Source organism: Lissotriton vulgaris, chromosome 3_1, assembly GCF_964263255.1.
Source record: "Lissotriton vulgaris chromosome 3_1, aLisVul1.2, whole genome shotgun sequence".
Classification (NCBI taxonomy): Eukaryota; Metazoa; Chordata; class Amphibia; order Caudata; family Salamandridae; genus Lissotriton; species Lissotriton vulgaris.
Window position 1 is genome coordinate 134,330,716 of NC_141689.1, and position 18,622 is coordinate 134,349,337.

The window sequence follows — 18,622 nt, forward strand, 5'->3', positions numbered from 1 at the left end:
AGGGTTGTCCACTTACATATCCAACATGGTGAACATGAGAAAAACAGAGATGAAAACAGAAGAAAAATATTACCAACTGATTGTTCTTCATATTGATAAGAAGTATTGCATCACCTTGATACACTTCTATAAGATTGTGCCCTCTGAACAGATTGTGATGATTCTGAAGAAACTAGGAAACGATTCTAAATCTATTCACAGTGATAGTGTAAAAGACATGCTCATAATCTGGGGGGAATTTAATTCTACCCTATATGAGGGAAGTACGTGGGTTCAAATAAGGATGGGAAAAGCTGCACACATTTTCCACATACTAAATTTGGGGAACTAATAAATGAAGTAATGTTCGGTCTTGATCTGGGGTTCACAATTGAGCTCTGGGTATCACCTGTCCTCTTCAGACACACTTTTAATGGTAGATGATGCTTCACGATGATAGTTTACATACTCATCAAAAAGATACTCAAATACAGTTAAATCATTTACTATACATAATATCATCCTGAGTGACCCCTTTCCACTGAGCATCTCTTTTACACTATTGAAACAACAGCCAGGCTCCAGATACAACCTTGCACATATTGCACAAAACTTAGCTTTAAACAAAGTAAATGGCTACTCCCTGCACTGGTCGATGGCGGATCCCTTAGAAATTATAAAGTGCAAACTTGCTTTAAAGCGTGCTTGGATGAAACAACCACACACGACCATGTCTTGACCCTTGACCCTGCTCTCAGGTCAGGTCACTCCCCACGCCGCACGGCTCCTCCTGTGCACCCGTGACCTCTGCCCCACTGCTGCCACGAGTTCACCGCTGGTGTGCTCCTGCGGTCTGGTGGCTGGTTTTTATTTTTTTCCCTGCACTGTACTGCTCTGATTTCTGTATTTACATCTGTATTCTGTATTTTATTTCATTTCGTAGTCGGTCCTTTTAGCGCCCCTTGCCCTCCACCTACCGCTTCCTGCCGCTGCTCCCCTGCGGCCCGCCCCATTGCCTACTGTGTCCCGTCCCATCTCCATCGCCCAATGGCCACCCCGCTCCAGCCTCGAAGCTGCTCCTCCCTACCACTTTGCCTCTTATGGAGGACCCCACGCAGAAGCGCAGCGGACGCGCGCAGCAGACGCGCGGAGCGTGCGCACCGACGGTGCGCCAAAGGTGCGCCAAGGGCAAGCCCCTCTGCCCCTATCCGCGCCTGGACCACACCCATCACCAGAACCCCTGGAGCCCGAGGCCGCCACAACACCATACAACACTACGACTCCAGCACCCTCCACACTCTCAACATCAGACAAGACCACCCCTGCTACCTGGCCATCTCGAAGCACACCCAAGGGCCCTTCACCTGCCAGAACTGCAGCTTCACCAGCATCCAGCCTGCAAAACCATCAACCATAGACTCCAACCACCTCCGTTGCATCCTCCTCAACATCCGCTCTGCTCGCAAGCATGCCATTGAACTGTGGGACCTCCTAGACTCTACCACCCCTGACGTCGCCTTCCTGACGTAGACCTGGCTGAACGCCACCTCAGCACCAGACATCGCCATAGCCATTCCACAGTGCTACAATATCTCCCGCAGAGACCGCACCAACAGAGTTGGAGGGGGAATCGCCATCATCCACAAGGACACCCTCTGTGTCTTGACCAACACCGCCGACACCCTCACCACCGCCGAGCACATGCACTTCCAGATCCACACCAACCCCAACACGACCCCCATAGAAGGAAGACTCGTCTACAGACCACCCAAACCCCAACCACAGTTCAGCGACACCATCTCCGACCTAGTCAGCACCCATGCCCTCGTCTCCACGGACTACACCCTCCTCGGGGACCGGAACTTCCACCTCGAGAACAACAACAACACCAACTTCACCGCCCTGATCAACAACCTCGCCAACCTTGAACTCAAACAGCTCGTGACAACACCCACTCATGCCGCTGGACACATGCTGGACCCCGTCTTCTCCGCAAGTTCCCACGTATCCTTCAACCACACCACCGAACCCCACTGGACCGACCACAGATGCGTCCACTTCACCTTTAAAAAACACACCACACACCACCGCACCTAACAGTTGCCACGCTGCTGCTGGGGCATGGTAAGCAAGGAACAACTGACCACCACCCTCGCCCTGAGACCACCAGCCGACCTCATCGACCCCAACACCGCTGTTACCAACCTCAAACAGTGGATTAACGACTGCGCCAACACCCTCGCCCCTCTCAAGACCTCCACTAACAACCACACCAACAAGAAAGCCGCCTGGTTCATCAAAGACCTCCGGACCTCCAAGCGCACCTGACGGAAGTTGGAGAAAAAATGACTCCGCGACTAAACACTGGACCTCCACACAGCCCACAAGAATGCCACCCGCAGACACCACCAACTCATCCGGACCGCCAAGAGGACCGCCTTCAAGGACCGCCTTGACAACAACGCACACAACACCAAAGAGCTCTACAGTATTGTGAAAGAACTCTCCAACCCCAGCTCCAACACCAACGACATTACGCCATCACAAGACCTGTGTGACTCACTAGCCACCTTCTTTCAATGCAAGATCACCGACATCCAGGACAGCTTCGACTCCGACACCCCCAAACCCACCGCCGCGACCACCACCCCTGCAAACTCCACCCGCACCAGTTGCCTTACCGCCTGGTCAAACGTCAGTGACAAAGACACCATCAAAACCATGAACTCCATCCACACCGGATCCCCATCCGACCCTTGCCCTCACCACGTTTTCAACAAAGCCAGCACAGCCATCGCGCATGTCCCTCCGGAAAACAATCAACATCTCCTTTGAGACGGCAACCTTCCCGGAAAGCAGGAAGCACGCCAAGATCAACGCACTACTGAAGAAACTCAAGGCGGACCCCAAGGACCTCAAGAACTTCCGGCCCACCTCCCTGCTCCCGTTCCCGGCGAAAGTCATGGAGAAGATTGTCGACAAACAGGTAACCCGCTACTTTGAAGAGTAGAACATCCTGGACACTCCCCAATCTGGTTTCCGCAGCAACCACAGCACCGAGACCGCCCTCACCGCCGCCACCGACGACATCAGGATCCTGATGGTCAAAAGAGAAACAGCTGCCCTCATCCTCCTGGACCTATCAGCAGCCTTCGACAAGGTCTGCCACCGTATCCTATCATGAGGCCGGAATCCACGAGAAGGCCCTGGCCTGGACCACATCTTTCCTTTCTGGCAGAACCCAGAGCATCCGCCTCCCAGCCTTCCGCTCTAAAACCCCTGAGATCATCTGTGGGGTCCTACAGGGATCTTCCCTCAGCCCAACGCTGTTCAATATCTACATGGCACCTCGCGCCCACGTCGCATGACAACATAACCTCAACATCATCTCCTACGCCAACGACACCCAGCTGATCATATCCCTCACCTAAGACCCCCACACCGCCAAAGCCAACCTCCACAGAGGAATGAAGGCCGTTGCCGATTGGATGAAGGACAGCAGGCTGAAGCTGAACTCAGACAAGACGGAGGTCCTCATCCTCGGACCCTCCCCATCAGCCTGGGATGACTCCTCGTGGCCCACATCGCTAGGCACAGCCCCAGAACCCACCGACCACGCACGCAACCTGGGGGTCATCCTTGACTTTGCCCTCTTCATGCCGTCTCTGCGTCCTGCTTCAACACCCTCCAAATGCTCCGCAGGATCTTCAAATGGATCCCCTCTGACACAAGAAAACCGTCACCCAGGCCCTCATCACCAGCAGACTCGACTACGAGAATGCCCTCTACTCAGGAACAACAACCAAGATCCGGAGACAACTACAACGAATCCAGAATGCCTCGGCACGACTGATCCTTGACTTCCCCTGGAGCAGCCACATCACACCCCACCTGAGAGGCCTGCACTGGCTCCCCGTCAACAAGAGAATCACCTTCAAACTACTCATCCACACACGCAAAGCCCTCCACAATGCCAGACCAGCGTACCTCAATGACGACTCAGCTTCTACACCCCCACCCAAAGCCTCTGCTCTGCCAACCTCACCCTCGCCACAGTTCCTCGTATCCGTAAAACCACTGCCAGTGGCAGATCCTTCTCCTACCTCGCCGCCAAGACCTGGAAAACTCTCCCTACGAACCTACGACAGACCCAGGACCTGCTGGCCTTCAGAAGACTTCTCAAGACCTGGCTCTTCAATCAGTAGCAGCCCCCCCCCAGCGCCTGGAGACCCTCACGGGTATGTAGCTTGCTTTAGAAATGCATTGATTGATTGACCTAATTTCAGCAGATTTCAACATCCATAAAATAGGCCTTATTCGTAGAGAACAGGAAAACGTGCAGGAAAAAACAAGGGTGGTTTGACACCAAACGTACACAGGCTCAGGCTGAATTAAAATATAAAATTCATAAAACACCTAGAAACCCGCATGACATTAAACAGGTCAGAAGGGCGTATAAATGTGTACTTAAGAAGTGCAGAGCAAAACTGAGAAATGACGCATGGACAGCTCTGCATGATGCTTCTTTATCCAAAGACAGCTCAGCTTTTTGAAAAGCAGTAAAAACTCCATTCCTGGATTTTGGGGATAAAGCACTTCATCAACATGTAGAATTATTGTGGGTTGGAAAATTATTCAGGAACTCAATAAACAGGTGATGTTGCCCTGGCACCTTTGTCGATCTCCAGTTTACTCTGGAAGAAGTCAATTGTGCTATTACGGCAAACATGGGTGGAAAGGCCAAGGGTCTAATGGGGTCCCTGCAGATCTTTATAAATCCAATGTGATGCTATGGGGGTCCACTGTTAACACAGGTAATTATTGCAATCTTCTCCTCTTAATTTCTAAAAAGCTGGTCTGAATCAATATTAGTTCCTATTTTTAAAAATGGGGATCATCCGGATCCCGGTTGCTATTGGCCGATATCATTATTAGATTCCTTGGTAAAGGTTGTGGAGCAAATTACTCTTAAAAGATTACAGGACTGGGCTGATGAAAGCCAAGTTATCTGCAGTTTGGCTTCTGTGAGGGCCTAGGAACAGTTGAACAAAGCCTACATTTGAACATCATTATAGGGAAGTACACCCTTGCAAAAAAAAAAGAAGGATGTTCTTAGCATATGTAGAAATCACAGCAGCCTTTGACTGTGTTAGGCATGATAAGCTCTGGAGGATTCTTGAGGACTTAGGAGTAGAACCCACAATTATTCACTTTTTAACTCTATAGTGATGCAAAGGTGAGGGTGCCGTATGGTGTCAAGGGATAATGCAAAGACCTGTTCCAAATATAGAGAGAGGGGTAAGGCAAGGACACATGTTGGGCCCCTTTTTATTCACTCATATATAAATGGACTAGGCCAAGCACTGGTGAATGAGTGTCAAGAACTCCCACACATTGGTGGATGGCCCATACCCGCCCTATTGTATGTGTATGACGCTGGTTTGATGTCACGCACTCAAGTGGGATTACACAGGGTAATGAATAGATTTTCATCTTTTATGAACAATTTGTGTCTTAGGGTAAATACACTTTGGTTATGAGATGTGGTACTGGCAGTCATAAGTTCAGAGACATGATAAGCAGAAGGTTGAGTTCATAAAATAATATCTGGGCTTTCTCTTTGACCAAAATGGCACCTGGACCCAGGCTGTGCAAGCCAGAAAATTGATATTTATGAAAGCCACCTCTCCCCTAGCTAACTTTGTGTCAGACCTGGGTAGGAGACTGCTGGCTGTGCTTTTAAAGAACTATAAGGTCAAGTGTGCATCTATGGCTATGCATGGCGCTGGAAATTGCGGCCATGTTGATGCGCACGCACTACAAGTAGTGAAAAATTTGTTTTTAAAATATATACTGGCAGGCCCGAGCAGCACATCATCATACATTTGTCATCCTGAATTGGGGGTAGCATATGTTGTAGATCCTATAAAAATGCAACCCATTCTATTATTTCATAGGATATGGTCATCATCTAAAACCACACTTAACCAGGATATTTTAAACAATAGTATTATATTGGAAAGGGAATCAAGTATCCCATGGTAAAGGTACGTTCGGGATGGGGCATCCAGAGTTGTACACCAAGCCTAGTACTATGAACGCCATAACAAGAATAGACTTAAAAAAGAGGGTTTAAATGTACTTGAATCACTTAGACTATCAGCAGAAATAGTAAAGCCTACAGTATTGTCTAATCAAATGATTTTAACAACATACATCATTCAAACTTATGTTAAATTCATCCCCAGTGGCTATGACAGAGTATTACTAACCAGATTCAGATTAGGGATTCTACATAGACTAATAAACTACCCAAGAATGAATGACTGGTCAAGAGGTATGCATTGGTGTCCTTGTGACGATCATTGAGAACAATCAACACTTCATGTTGTTTTATTTAGTAAATGTTATGATGTGCAAAGGAAAACAGCTATTTAACCACTTTAAAATCATTTGGTCCTAGACAATGTCGCCTAGCTTTTATAGCATTCCAGCTTTTAGAAAATGAATACGTAGTACAGATCTTATCAAAGTGTGTATTTAAATGAAGGAAGGCCATCATAATAGTACCGCTTGATTTTCAAAAAGAGGCATATATGAATTTGGAACTTAAATGAGTTTGTTCGCAGACCGAAACAAAATGATTTTATGCATGATGTCTCTTATTTTTCTGTGTAATGTTTGGTACCAGCATGGGCTTCTATGATTCTCTAAACAGAAATCGAATAAGATGTTTTGACGTGATTTGACAAAAGTCACCTTACTTTCCTTGGGTGAGCTAGATGTTAAAGCCCTGTCGACCTTACTTCTTAGCGTTATAAAGTACAGGCAATGGCCCAATAAAAACAGAACAAAATAGAGAATTGGAGCGATACAGGAGCCAGCATCACCACATTTATGTGTGAGCTGGTTTCTCAAAGTAGACCCATCCAGATGCTTTCCAAAGGGGAGTCAACCCTGACAATGATGTGTGATTCCATCCCATTGATTTTGGCCATAATTAAGTGGTGAATGGATAATGGCTTAATCAGATATAGGTGAGCCCTGCCATACCAGTGAAGAGTCTATTGGGAAACGACCTGAAAACCTCTGCTTGAGCGGACATAGAAAGGAAGATCCATGCTGAAATGTTGGATCTTCTTTAGTAGGTGGGTGGGGTCAGTGAAGTCAGGGGAGCATGGAGTCTGAAACAATCGTCAGGATCCTGCAATCAAGAGGAAAGGCAAGGAGTGCAGGAATCAAGGCTCGAAACGTAAGTTGAGAAGGATTCAGACCCCAAGGAGCAGAACTGGTGCTTAACAGTGTAGAGGATCATGTCCTGAGAGATCCGCCAGAGCACTCTGAGCTGCATGAGGACAGAACACTTACAAGGGAGAACTCGGACAAGCATAGCAAGAATGAATGCTCAATTCTTGAAAGCATTTAGTGACAGTCTGGGATCCCACAACTGGGGATACAATTGGAATTTGCTGGATCCCCTGGGAAGCAGGTGAAATGTACTATGAGGCTAGGGGAACCGGAGAACATTACTGTTAAAATGTGAAAATTATATCCACTTAGCTGGGAATTTGGAGCATACCAAACCCAGATATCTAAAAATGTGAAGAAGTTTTGTTTCTCCTGCACTACCTAAGCCTCTTGTAGGACAAGAGGGTAATCCAAGGCTCCTCTGATCGTGTGGTAGCTACACCATTTGAGATGGCAGGTTGATATTGTTGTGCACCTAGACCAAAAGTCAGCCTCTCTCTGGGAACAGGTTCACCTTGGTTGTGATGGACCATGCCACTAGGCCATAACTCTGTTATGTTCTGTTATAAGGTTGTTATAAAGCGCACGTATACCGGTTGGTTTCATGGAGCTGATTCTAGGAGTTGACGAACCCAGTAGGGGCTTATTCATAGGCCTGCAAATACAACCATGTCTTGAGGGAGGGCATCAGTGCCTGTGGTGTCCGGGGCAATGCTAGTTATCTCCATCCTCGAGAGGATGGACAAAAAAGGAAATATAGGATTGGAGGACAAGCCTCATGCCTGCATACCTGAAGGCTATGTGGGATAAGTATGGGGTAACAAACAAGTTCTCTCTTCCTTATCACCCTTCAAATCAATGCACTTGTGTGGAGAGTCAACAAGACTATGAAAAGGCATGATTATGGGGTTATAATAGCAAATCAAATGGAAGAGGGATGTCCTGCTACCATGCCTTTGATTTGCATATTGGAGGTACTACAAAAGGAATTGGGTATCAGCCCCTTTACACTTTAGTATGAGCACCCTGTCAAGGTCCCCTACATCTAGTCATAGAAGGTTGGGAGAAACCACTCAATGAACTCAAAGAAGGCATTGCGGACTACATGTTGGGCCTGTTATCCTGAAAAAACATAGTGGCCAATGAGAATAAAATAACGTACTGGCATGACCAAAAGGCCAACTTGGTGAAATACCATGTAGACCAAAAGGTGTGGATTTTGGAGTTCATTGCTCCCAGTGACCTCTAGGGAAAAATAATGTGCACTGGAGAAGATGGAAGAAGTCTCATACTTGGTGTTTCTTGATACCACACAGGGTGATTCATGTTACAAACTGAAGCCTCACTTTGACTGATCATTTATGACATGTTGATGGGCATTGATGGAGAGGAGAGGGAGGAAAGTAAACCTTTCCCAGTCCTCATATTCCCAAAATGTCAAAGATGGTTCATTGGAGGGAGTAGAGCTTTCTTTTACACTGACAAATTAGTAGCAGAGATTGTCACCAACTAGTGGGGCAGTTTGATGGACTGTTCTACCTGACACTGGGTACAGCTTACCTGTCAAAAACAAAATATATACATTTTCAGAAAAGTCAAGGGCCAGCATCCAGGAGGATGTTGTCCCTGAGAGTCCTCCAGTAGACCCTGTTTAAACTCAATGGTGCTGGTACCGGAGACCAATCCATAAGGGGGATCCCAAGAATTGCAGTTCTGCATGGATTACAGAGGACCTAATACCATCACCAAGACTGATAAACCCTACCTCCAGAGCTTATTGACCAGTTAGAGACTGCTAAGTACATAAATATAGTCCAAATGTATACGTTAAACATAATGGCTGTGGTGTTACCTCCCTGCAAAATAGTGGTCCGCCCCCCTAATTTTAATGTGGACACACCATACTTTGTACAGAGCATTGACACTTATACACAGCCATGGCCAAACATCCTTGGTGGCCTGGTGGTATAAGGTCTGTCAGACAATTTTATATTTGTCTTTCCACCAATTTACGATGAGTAAACACATGTCCATTTTTTACTGTCTATCTCGCCAGGCAAACCCTTTCCATAACGGACAGTCACAATCACAAAATGCTCCCCTTGCCATGGATGGGAGATGACACCCATGGCAAGAGAGCATTACCTTTTTAATAAAAAAAAAAAATCCTTTTTGAAAGGAAAAAAGAAGAAGTTTGGCACAAGGCTCCATCATGTTGACAGACCCATGCATCAAACTGTAGAAACCATGGACAGTTATGGCCATGATGGCGATTCCTGGCAATGCTTTAAGAAATGACCAAGTGTCTGGTGGCCGTTTCTAAATCTGGCAGATGGGAATTCCATGTGAGGAGACCAGGATTTTTTTAAATGTCCTCACACCTTTTGCCCTCATTTTGACGGCTAGATCTGGTTTTCTGACACGGATTTGACTCTGGGCTCTGCTAATCAGGTCCAAAACCAGTGCTCATTTTAAAAAGTACCTGGAAATAAGGCATACTTAGAATTTGTACTGACTATCTACCTATAAGTACTTAGCCACCAGCCGTCAGTGTGAGAGGTACCGCTACTGAGAAACGCCGCCGCTGAGAAACTCCACCAGCGCTCCGAGAGAAACTCTGCTTAGCTGGGGATCCTGTTCGCAGCTCGTTTTTACCTCTTCACTCCACCGCAAGCCTGCAGGGCAAGTGACCGTGGGGTTTAGGCGAATTAGAGCGGAACTCGGTGTGCAGAGCTGCTGCAGTGCTGCGGTTCTGTGAGGAAGAGCCGCGAGGGTCAAGTGGCGCACAGTGAACCTGGCCTCCAGCTACTATTCCAACTACGGCATCACCACCCTTCCCCCGAGCAGCGGGAAGAGCTCTGCTCTCTGTCTTTGTTTATACAAGCCAGAACAAAGAAACCACTGTAGAACCAGAAGGTAGGAGCGAGAGAGCGCCCATTAATAAACAGCAGAGAGCGGGTGAAGAGCGACTGTAGTGTTGCAGTCTGCTGATAGCCTGACAGCTTGCGCTTGCAGCCTGGGTCTTGTGGTCAGCGGTGAGTGGCACTGGAAGTTACTCCCCACTAATGAAATAAGAGTAGGTCACAGTGGAAGTGAAGGGGGGGTGGTGGAGAGCTGACTGAGAATTGACTGATGCCGATGCTGAGCCTGGTTCAGAGAGCAGAGCAGGGTGGAGCATAGACCACTGAAGCGCTGGTTTATGGTTAGACTGTCAAAAATAGCCAGAATATCCCTCAACCATGACAAGGCAGGAACCCTTCCCCCTCCCATTCTGGTTGTCTTACTCTGAAGCCCTTGGTAAGAACTGTGCACAGAGGTTTCATTCCCAGTTAAACTCTGGTTAAGAAGGGTCACACTGGCCCATAGGAGGACTCAAGTGAGCGCCCGCCATGCCCAGCCGCCACTGGCTTGTCTGTCCGCCTGCATGTCCACCCGTCTGTCCACCTGACGGACCACCTGCAATCCCCTGTTCAACTTAATGAAATCAACCAACACACCGCATAGCAAGGAAGTCATTGAGAGTGGCTTTGGAAGAGGAACCACACAGTGCTGGAAACTGCTCTACAAATTAAAGTACCAATTTCCTTAAAAACTAGAGGACAGAGCAGCGAAAGGCAAATACAACCCCAAGCATAAACATCTTCACACACAGCAAGAGAGGCAAAGGAGAAAGAACAAGCCAAATCGAACATAAGCAAACTACCCAAACTTACCAGCTCAGGTAACAGAACAAAACCGGCAACAAGGAAGCAAGCACGGTTGGCGTGCACCCCTCTGCTGCACTCACCTAATCTAAGCCCCAAAATTTACTCCAAGGCAATCTGCAAATATTTCATCCCAATACACCTCGACAGGGCACACTGGGAAAAAAAAAGTTATACAGCAATGCACTAATACACTCAACGTTACAAGCCAAAAGAGAGTCAGAGTCAGAGCCAGGAAATGACCCAGGAAACAACTCAGGAAATAAGAAGCCAGTGCAGCGGGAGACCTACAGATGCGACACTACACTGTGCCGGGAACATCAGCACAGACTCAAACCCACACTGGGAGAAGGTGAAAGAAGGGCCTGGGCATGGAGACACGGAAGTGTTTGGAACCTTAACTCCACCTGTGTACCTAGCACCCCAGGAGGAGATGTAAGTTGTATCAGGCCAGACTCAGCACAAGGAAAAACCCAAGAAGCACAAGGGCAAGGAGTCCTGGAAGTCCTTGAAATTTCATTAGCATTAGAACACTCGGAAACCCAGGGAAAGAGGCTCAAAGTATCAGGCCAGAGAACTTTGGAAATCTTACAAATGTCTCCCACTCAATAGTCAATAAACAAAGGTAAATATTACCATCACACATACGGGGATGTCACAACGGACAACAACAACAGGCAGAAAGCAGAAACAACCTGTATGTTCTGTCTCCGTCTTCTACCACGCATGGAGCCTATCAGCAATCAAAATCTTCACCTTCAAACGAAGCCTACCCCTGATGAAAGAAGAACGGAGAGAAAACAGCCTCTCAGGAGAACAGAACCAACTCCACTCCACTGCTGAAACTAAGTGCACACCCCAGATGGGATGTCACAATCAATATTCTCTACTGTCTTCAATCCACTCCACTTTAACAACAGCTATCAACTCGCTTGTCTGGCAAACGCAAAAATTGGAAACACAGATGGATACCATGCAAGCAATTGCACTGGTCATGATCAACATAGAAGCTAAAATCGACACTCTACCTGGAAAACTAGACCTGTTGAGAACATTACCACCCACCAGGTGTTCATGTTTACTGATAGCGGAGAAGCTAAGCTCACTTCCAGAAGTCTTAACATCTATTATTACAGAACTTAAGCAAAGACATCGGACCACTACAGCCCAGTCCCAACAAAGAACTCCTGAAAGAACATTGAAGGATGCAAATTGAATTAATGACCCAGGGAGTGTTGCAAGCGTCCCTAATGTGCCACCACAAACAATGAGTAATACGAACCTCTGTGTGGGCAATATATGAGCAGTAGAAAAGCTCACCGAGCAGAATACAAATCAAGTTGGCATTCCCACTCTGTGCAGGGACACTCTTCCGTCATCTTCACAACTGGCAGCAGTGATTCATCAAAGCACACCTAAACATGAGGAATCCGGCACAGGCTAAACCTTGCACAGTAAGCGGTACAACCAATCTGGAACTCACCTCAGAACCCTGCAAAACACTGTCATGGAGAGCAAAGAGACACTTGAAAAAACAAGCTAAAACCAACAAACAACGGGCTGAATAAAGGAATCATAGCTGGGTCTGAGAGAACCAGCTGGCCCACATAGACAAAAAACACATGTAAAAAAGGCTTTCATAACAAAGAACGTGGAGCTACAGAAACGCTGCCCGATTTTTCAAAAGGAAAACTGTGGCACCAGGCTAGAACATGACCAGTCAAATAATAATAACAAAACCAAAAATAATCACAAATCCACATACCAATGAGGGACTGCCAGACACAATGGAAGAGGGGCCCTATCCTGTGCTGGAAGCGCCAGCACAAAGAGTCAGCACAGGAACTTCACCTACTAAGCAGTATCAAGAAATTCATATGCAGGAAACCAGGTCCCACGCTACTGTCAGAGAAACGCCAGCACACCTGATTTCAATCCGAAACGACACATGGGGAATTAAAACTAGCTACAAAGATAACAGAGCTACCATAACTAATGCACATGGCCTGGCCACACATCCGACTGATGAACACCATAGGGCACAAGGGCAAATTAAAGTAGAGAATAACATCGCAATCTTCACACCCGAATGCACATCACAGGGAAGCACCGACATTTTAAACAGGACCAATATTTTGCAAATATTTCAACAGATCCCTGAGCTCTCCCCGAAAACGACATTCAAGCAATTGGGCACCAATGAAACAAAAGAATCGTCAATACTGAATTGGAAAAATGACACCATACCACAAACAATTATGACAGAAAAAGATCGCTTTGCAAATTGGTGGATTAAGGTATACATCCCCAAAGAGGAAAAATACCTGTTTATGTTAAAAGCCGGCATTAACATTAAAAAAAAACCACGGAGAGCACGCGAAAGTCCTGCTTAAAAGGAACAAACCACATTGCCCGCACTACAGCTTTACCCAACTTAAGAATATACCTTTCACCTAACTCGACTCAAACAAGGCGCAAGTGCACAGAAAGCGAAAAGATGGACCTCAAAGGAATCCACCATGAAGGAACACCAATAACCCGACCATCGATAAGAACATACTGCTCCTAGCAAACAAAGTAAAGATTCTGACATCCCTGGACAGAGGGACACTGTGAAAGTAATTTCATGGAATGTGTACGGGTTAAAAACAACTCCACAGAACACGGAATCAGTTGACTTCCTAAAGTCTGGGGATCTGTTATGCCTCAAAGAAACTTGGGGGCAGATTTATGAGGCCCTTGCGCCACGTTTACGCCGCTGTTGCGTCACGCAAGGCGGCGTAAACGTGGCGCATCCCTACGAACGATTTACAACGTGACGCATCTAGGCAGATGCGTCACGTTGTAAAGCCCTGCGCCGCTTGTGGGCGTTCCGGCGCAGGGTGGGCGTTCCGGGGCAGGTGCGCCTCGCAAAAGTGGCTGAGTGAAATCTATGAGATTTCACTCAGTCACTTTTAAGCCAATGCTGCGTCAAAAGCCTGCGCCTGCTTGAAGCAGGCGTAGGTCTTGACGCAGCAGTGTTAAAATGGGGCACCCCCGAGCCTTGCTGGAGGTGCGTCGCGCTTGCGACGCAACTCCAGCAATGCGCCACATTTCCGGCACAGATGCGTCACGCATCTGGGCCGTTTTTGCACCATGGTGCGCCGCATTATAAATGCGGCGCACCATGGCTGGCGGAGCTGTGGCGCACTGTGGCGCATGTTAACTGGCGCATCCCTGGGGATGCGCCAGTTAACATAAATCTGCCCCTTGGCTCCTAACCTCAGCGGCCATTCCAGGCTTCACGGAATTTTAACAGTCAGCAAAAAGCACAACATATTCGGAAGACCATGGGGGGACTATCTATATACACACAAACCAGCTGTAACATTAAAGCTACACTCATACTTAACACAGGCATGGACCAAGCTACTCTTTTGAAAGGCTTCAAATTGAACGGCTGCCCATTAAAGATTTTACTTGTGAACATCTACTTTAACAGTAATGAATCATCAAGACCCAGCGCCATGAGGGCCCTAATGGATGCACTGGAAGAGCTTCTAAGCAGCCAGCCAAATTGTAGGATTATAATCGCTGGTGATTTTAATACTCGTAATTTAGGGACTACACCCAATGACGCCCTGCCAATGAACATGGCTGGAAAGCTAATGAATACATTTTAAAATACACAAAGACTAAAACCAACACAAATCCTCAACCAGCCCAAGATAGCCTCGAACACAGAGCTACTGGGAAAAATCAAAACCACGATCGACTATATCGTTGTGTGTAAACGCTTGTATGGACATGTGTCAGAAACTCAGAAACCTGTGCTCCAGACAAGCGATCACCTCCCAGTGGCCATAATCTTTGCATTACAAATGGCCATGCAACCGCTCATTGCCATAGTGAGTTCCACTAAGGGGGGGGGGATTGACACCTTACAGAGGAGAATAAAATAGAACACAATAAATACAACAGCATTATGCCAGTGAAAAACCACCTGGTCTATTCTTGCTCATGAACTTACAGCAGACAACGTTTGCGAAAATTGGATCAAACTGGCGACAGATGTGCATGAGCTTTTGATATTCAGACAAATAAGCTAACTATGAGCTGAAAATCTGGTAAGTTTGTGGAATTTGTGGATCATGGGGAATTTTGCAGTCCACCAATTGCGCAAATTTGTCCAAAAATCCGAAATTCGCAAGCTGGCGGATTTTTTTGCTAGGTCGCACTTCAAATATACAGTCTCATGCGCGCGTCGTTGACTTACCGTGATTCTGAGTTCGCCGAGTTTTTTTTCCTCCCAGTTTGTGTGCGCTGCACCATTTTGGATCTTGATGCGTGATCGCGCGAGAGTTTTTAGACCGCGAGTACATCATCGCGGCCCGCCATCTTGCAGAGCCAGAGTTTGACAATGCGAGTACGTCAACTTGGCCCGCGATCACGCATCGCAGGAGTAAACAATTGCGAACACGTAGATGCGGCGCCGCTGAATTCCGGCGGGAGATTTGAACAGCTCGCTTTCCCGAACTTGCAGAAATTGCAATTCTGCACAAGAAATCCACAGCAGGCAGCATAAACCTTTTGAAAATGATGGTTTTCATCAGAATAAATCCCCAGATTGACATTTGGCTGCACTTTTTTGTGCAAGGAGTCCATTTTTGGTGGGGTGGGATGAACAAAGTGCACTAGAGTCTCCAACTTCTTGTTCCTGTCCAGCAGGCTCCTCCAAGTGCTTTGTCCATGTCACAGGGTCAGACTGATTTGCATATGGCCATGTCTGAACTGGGGTGGCAGAGTGGGCTAAAGAACGGTGATGGATTAAACCGTGATCTGTTGACTGGGTGTGAGTGTTGATTGGTTCAGATGCTCCGTCCATCACCACCCCCTTTTGTACTGCTTTGTCCATGTCCTGCTCAGTTTTCATTTGGATCTGGGGCTGGACGGATTACTTTTTGTGGCTGCAGCTGGATATTTATATTTGAGGACTTTTTGGACTTTGGATCACTTTTGGTTTTTGAGATTTTACAAGTAAGTTGGTGTTGTGTGTTTGGGGCATTGCAGTTGCTGCAACTACAATTTAAAAACTTTTTCACAACTTTAAAAAAAATATATTGTGGGTAGCCACAGTATCAAGTAGGCCCAGGGTGCATGATACAACTTTTTCTGTGAGTTTTTCTTAACTTAAATCTCATTTATGTCATGGAATTTTAAATCAATGTTACATTTGGATTTTTATTTTCAATTTTGGGGTGCCTGTAAAGCCACACTAGCCAGTAGGCCCGGGGGTAGTGAGTGGTGCTTGGACAAATTCTTTCTGTGGGGTGTCTTGAATTTAAACATCATTGAGGCCATGCATTGCATTGGATTGTGGTGATGTTTGTGTGTTTGTTTACTTTTTGGGGTGTTGATGGAGCCAGGCAATGTGGGTGGGGGCCATAATGAGGCCTGGTACAGGCAGGGCCTGGCCATGTGGGTAGGGGTCAGTGGGGGAATTTTGAAGCCAGGCAGTGTGCTCAGGCCTGCACCCAGTTTGCCTTGCTTTCATCCATTATGCCCAGGCGTACTCAGTGGTGCATGGACCAAGTCTTTCTGTGGGTTGTCTTGAAGTTAAACATCATTTAGGCCATAAATGGCATTGGATTGTAGTGAATTTTGTATGTTTTTTGACTTTTTGGGGAGTTGTTGGGGCCTGGCCATGTCGGTGGGGGCCATTTTAGGTCTGGTACAGGCAAGGCCCGGCCATGTGGGTGGGGGTCAAGGGGCCATGTTGAAGCCAGGCAGCGTGCTCAGGCCTGCACCCAGTTTGCCTTGCTTTCATCCATTATGCCCAGGGGTATTCAGTGGTGCATGGATCAAGTCTTTCTGTGGGGTGTCTTGAATTTAAACATCATTGAGGCCATGGATGGCATTGGATTGTGGCGATTTGTGTTTTTTTTTTAACTTTTTGGGGTGTTGTTGGGGCCTGGCCATGTGCGTGGGGGCCATTTTAGGCCTGGTACAGGCTGGCCCTGGCCATGTGGGTGGTGGTCAAGGGGCCCTTTTTTAAGCCAGACAGTGTGCTCAGGCCTGCACCCAGATTCCTTGCTTTCATCCATTATGCCACTGGGGTAATCAGTGGTGCATGGGCCAAGTCTTTCAGTGGGGTGTCTTGAATTTAAACATCATTGAGGCCATGGATGGCATTGGATTGTGGTGATTTTTGTGTGTTTTTTGACATTTTAGGGTGTTGTTGGGGCCTGGCCATGTGGGTGGGGGCTATTTTAGGCCTGGTACAGGCAGGGCCTGGCCATGTGTGTGGGGGTCAAGGTGCCATTTTGAAGCCAGGCAGTGTGCTCAGGCCTGCACCCAGTTTGCCTTGCTATCGTCCATTATGCCACTGGGGTACTCAGTGGTGCATGGACCAAGTCTTTCTGTGAGGTGTCTTGAATTTAAACATCATTGAGGCCATGGATGTCATTGGATTGTGGTAATTTTTGTGTGTTTTTTTTTACTTTTTGGGGTATTGTTGGGGCCTGGCCATGTGGGTGGGGGCCATATTAGGCCTGGTACAGGCAGGGCCTGGCCATGTGGGTGGGGGTCAAGGGGCCATTTTGTAGCCAGGCAGTGAGCCCAGGCCTGCACCCAGTTTGCTTTGCTTTCATCCATTATGCTTAGGGGTACACAGTGGTGCACGGACCAAGTCTTTTTGTGGGTTGTCTTGAAGTTAAACATCATTTAGGCTATGGATGGCATAGGATTGTGGTGATTTCTGTGTGTTTGTTTACTTTTTGGGGAGTTGTTGGGGCCTGGCCATGTCGGTGGGGGCCATTTTAGGTCTGTACAGGCAAGGCCTGGCCATGTGGATGGGGGTCAAGGGGCCATGTTGAAGCAAGGAATCATGCTCAGGCCTGCACCCAGGTTGCCTTGATTTCATCCATTATGCCCAGGGGTACTCAGTGATGCATGGAACAAGTCTTTCTGTGGGGTGTCTTGAATTTAAAATCATTGAGGCCATGGATGGCATTGGATTGTGGCGATTTGTGTGTGTTTTTTTTCTTTTTGGGTTGTTGATGGGGCCTGGCCATGTGGGTGGGGGCCATTTTAGGCCTGGTACAGGCAGGGCCTGTCCATTTGAGTGGCGGTCAAGGGGCCATTTTTAAGCCAGGCAGTGTGCTCAGGCCTGCACCCGGTTTGCCTAGCTCTCATCCATTATGCCCAGGGGTACTCAGTGATGCATGGAACAAGTCTTTCTGTGGGGTGTCTTGAATTTAAAATCATTGAGGCCATGGATGGCATTGGATTGTGGCGATTTGTGTGTGTTTTTTTACTTTTTGGGGTGTTGTTGCGGCCTGGCCATGTGGTGGGGGCCATTGTAGGCCTAGTACAAGCAGGGCCTGGCCATGTGGGTTGGGGGTCAATGGGCCATTTTGAATCCAGGCAGTGTGCTCAGGCCAGCACCCAGTTTGCCTTGCTTTCATCCATTATACCCACGGGTACTCAGTGGTATATGGACTTAGTCTTTCTGTGGGGTGTCTTGAATTTAAACATCATTGAGGCCATGGATTGCATCGGATTGTGGTGATTTTTGTGTGTTTTTTGACCTTTTGGGGTGTTGTTGCGGCCTGGCCATGTGGGTGGGGGGCATTTTAGGCCTGGTACAGGCAGGGCCTGGCCATGTGGGTGGGGGTCAAGGTGCCATTTTGAAGCCAGGCAGTGTGCTCAGG

General features: G+C 47.4%; 1 protein-coding gene across 1 annotated transcript in view; it reads left to right on the forward strand.

Moving 5' to 3' along the window:
- Positions 1–18,622, forward strand: part of LOC147726087 (uncharacterized) — a 163,731-nt gene that overhangs the window by 54,745 nt on the left and 90,364 nt on the right. The window lies entirely within an intron of this gene.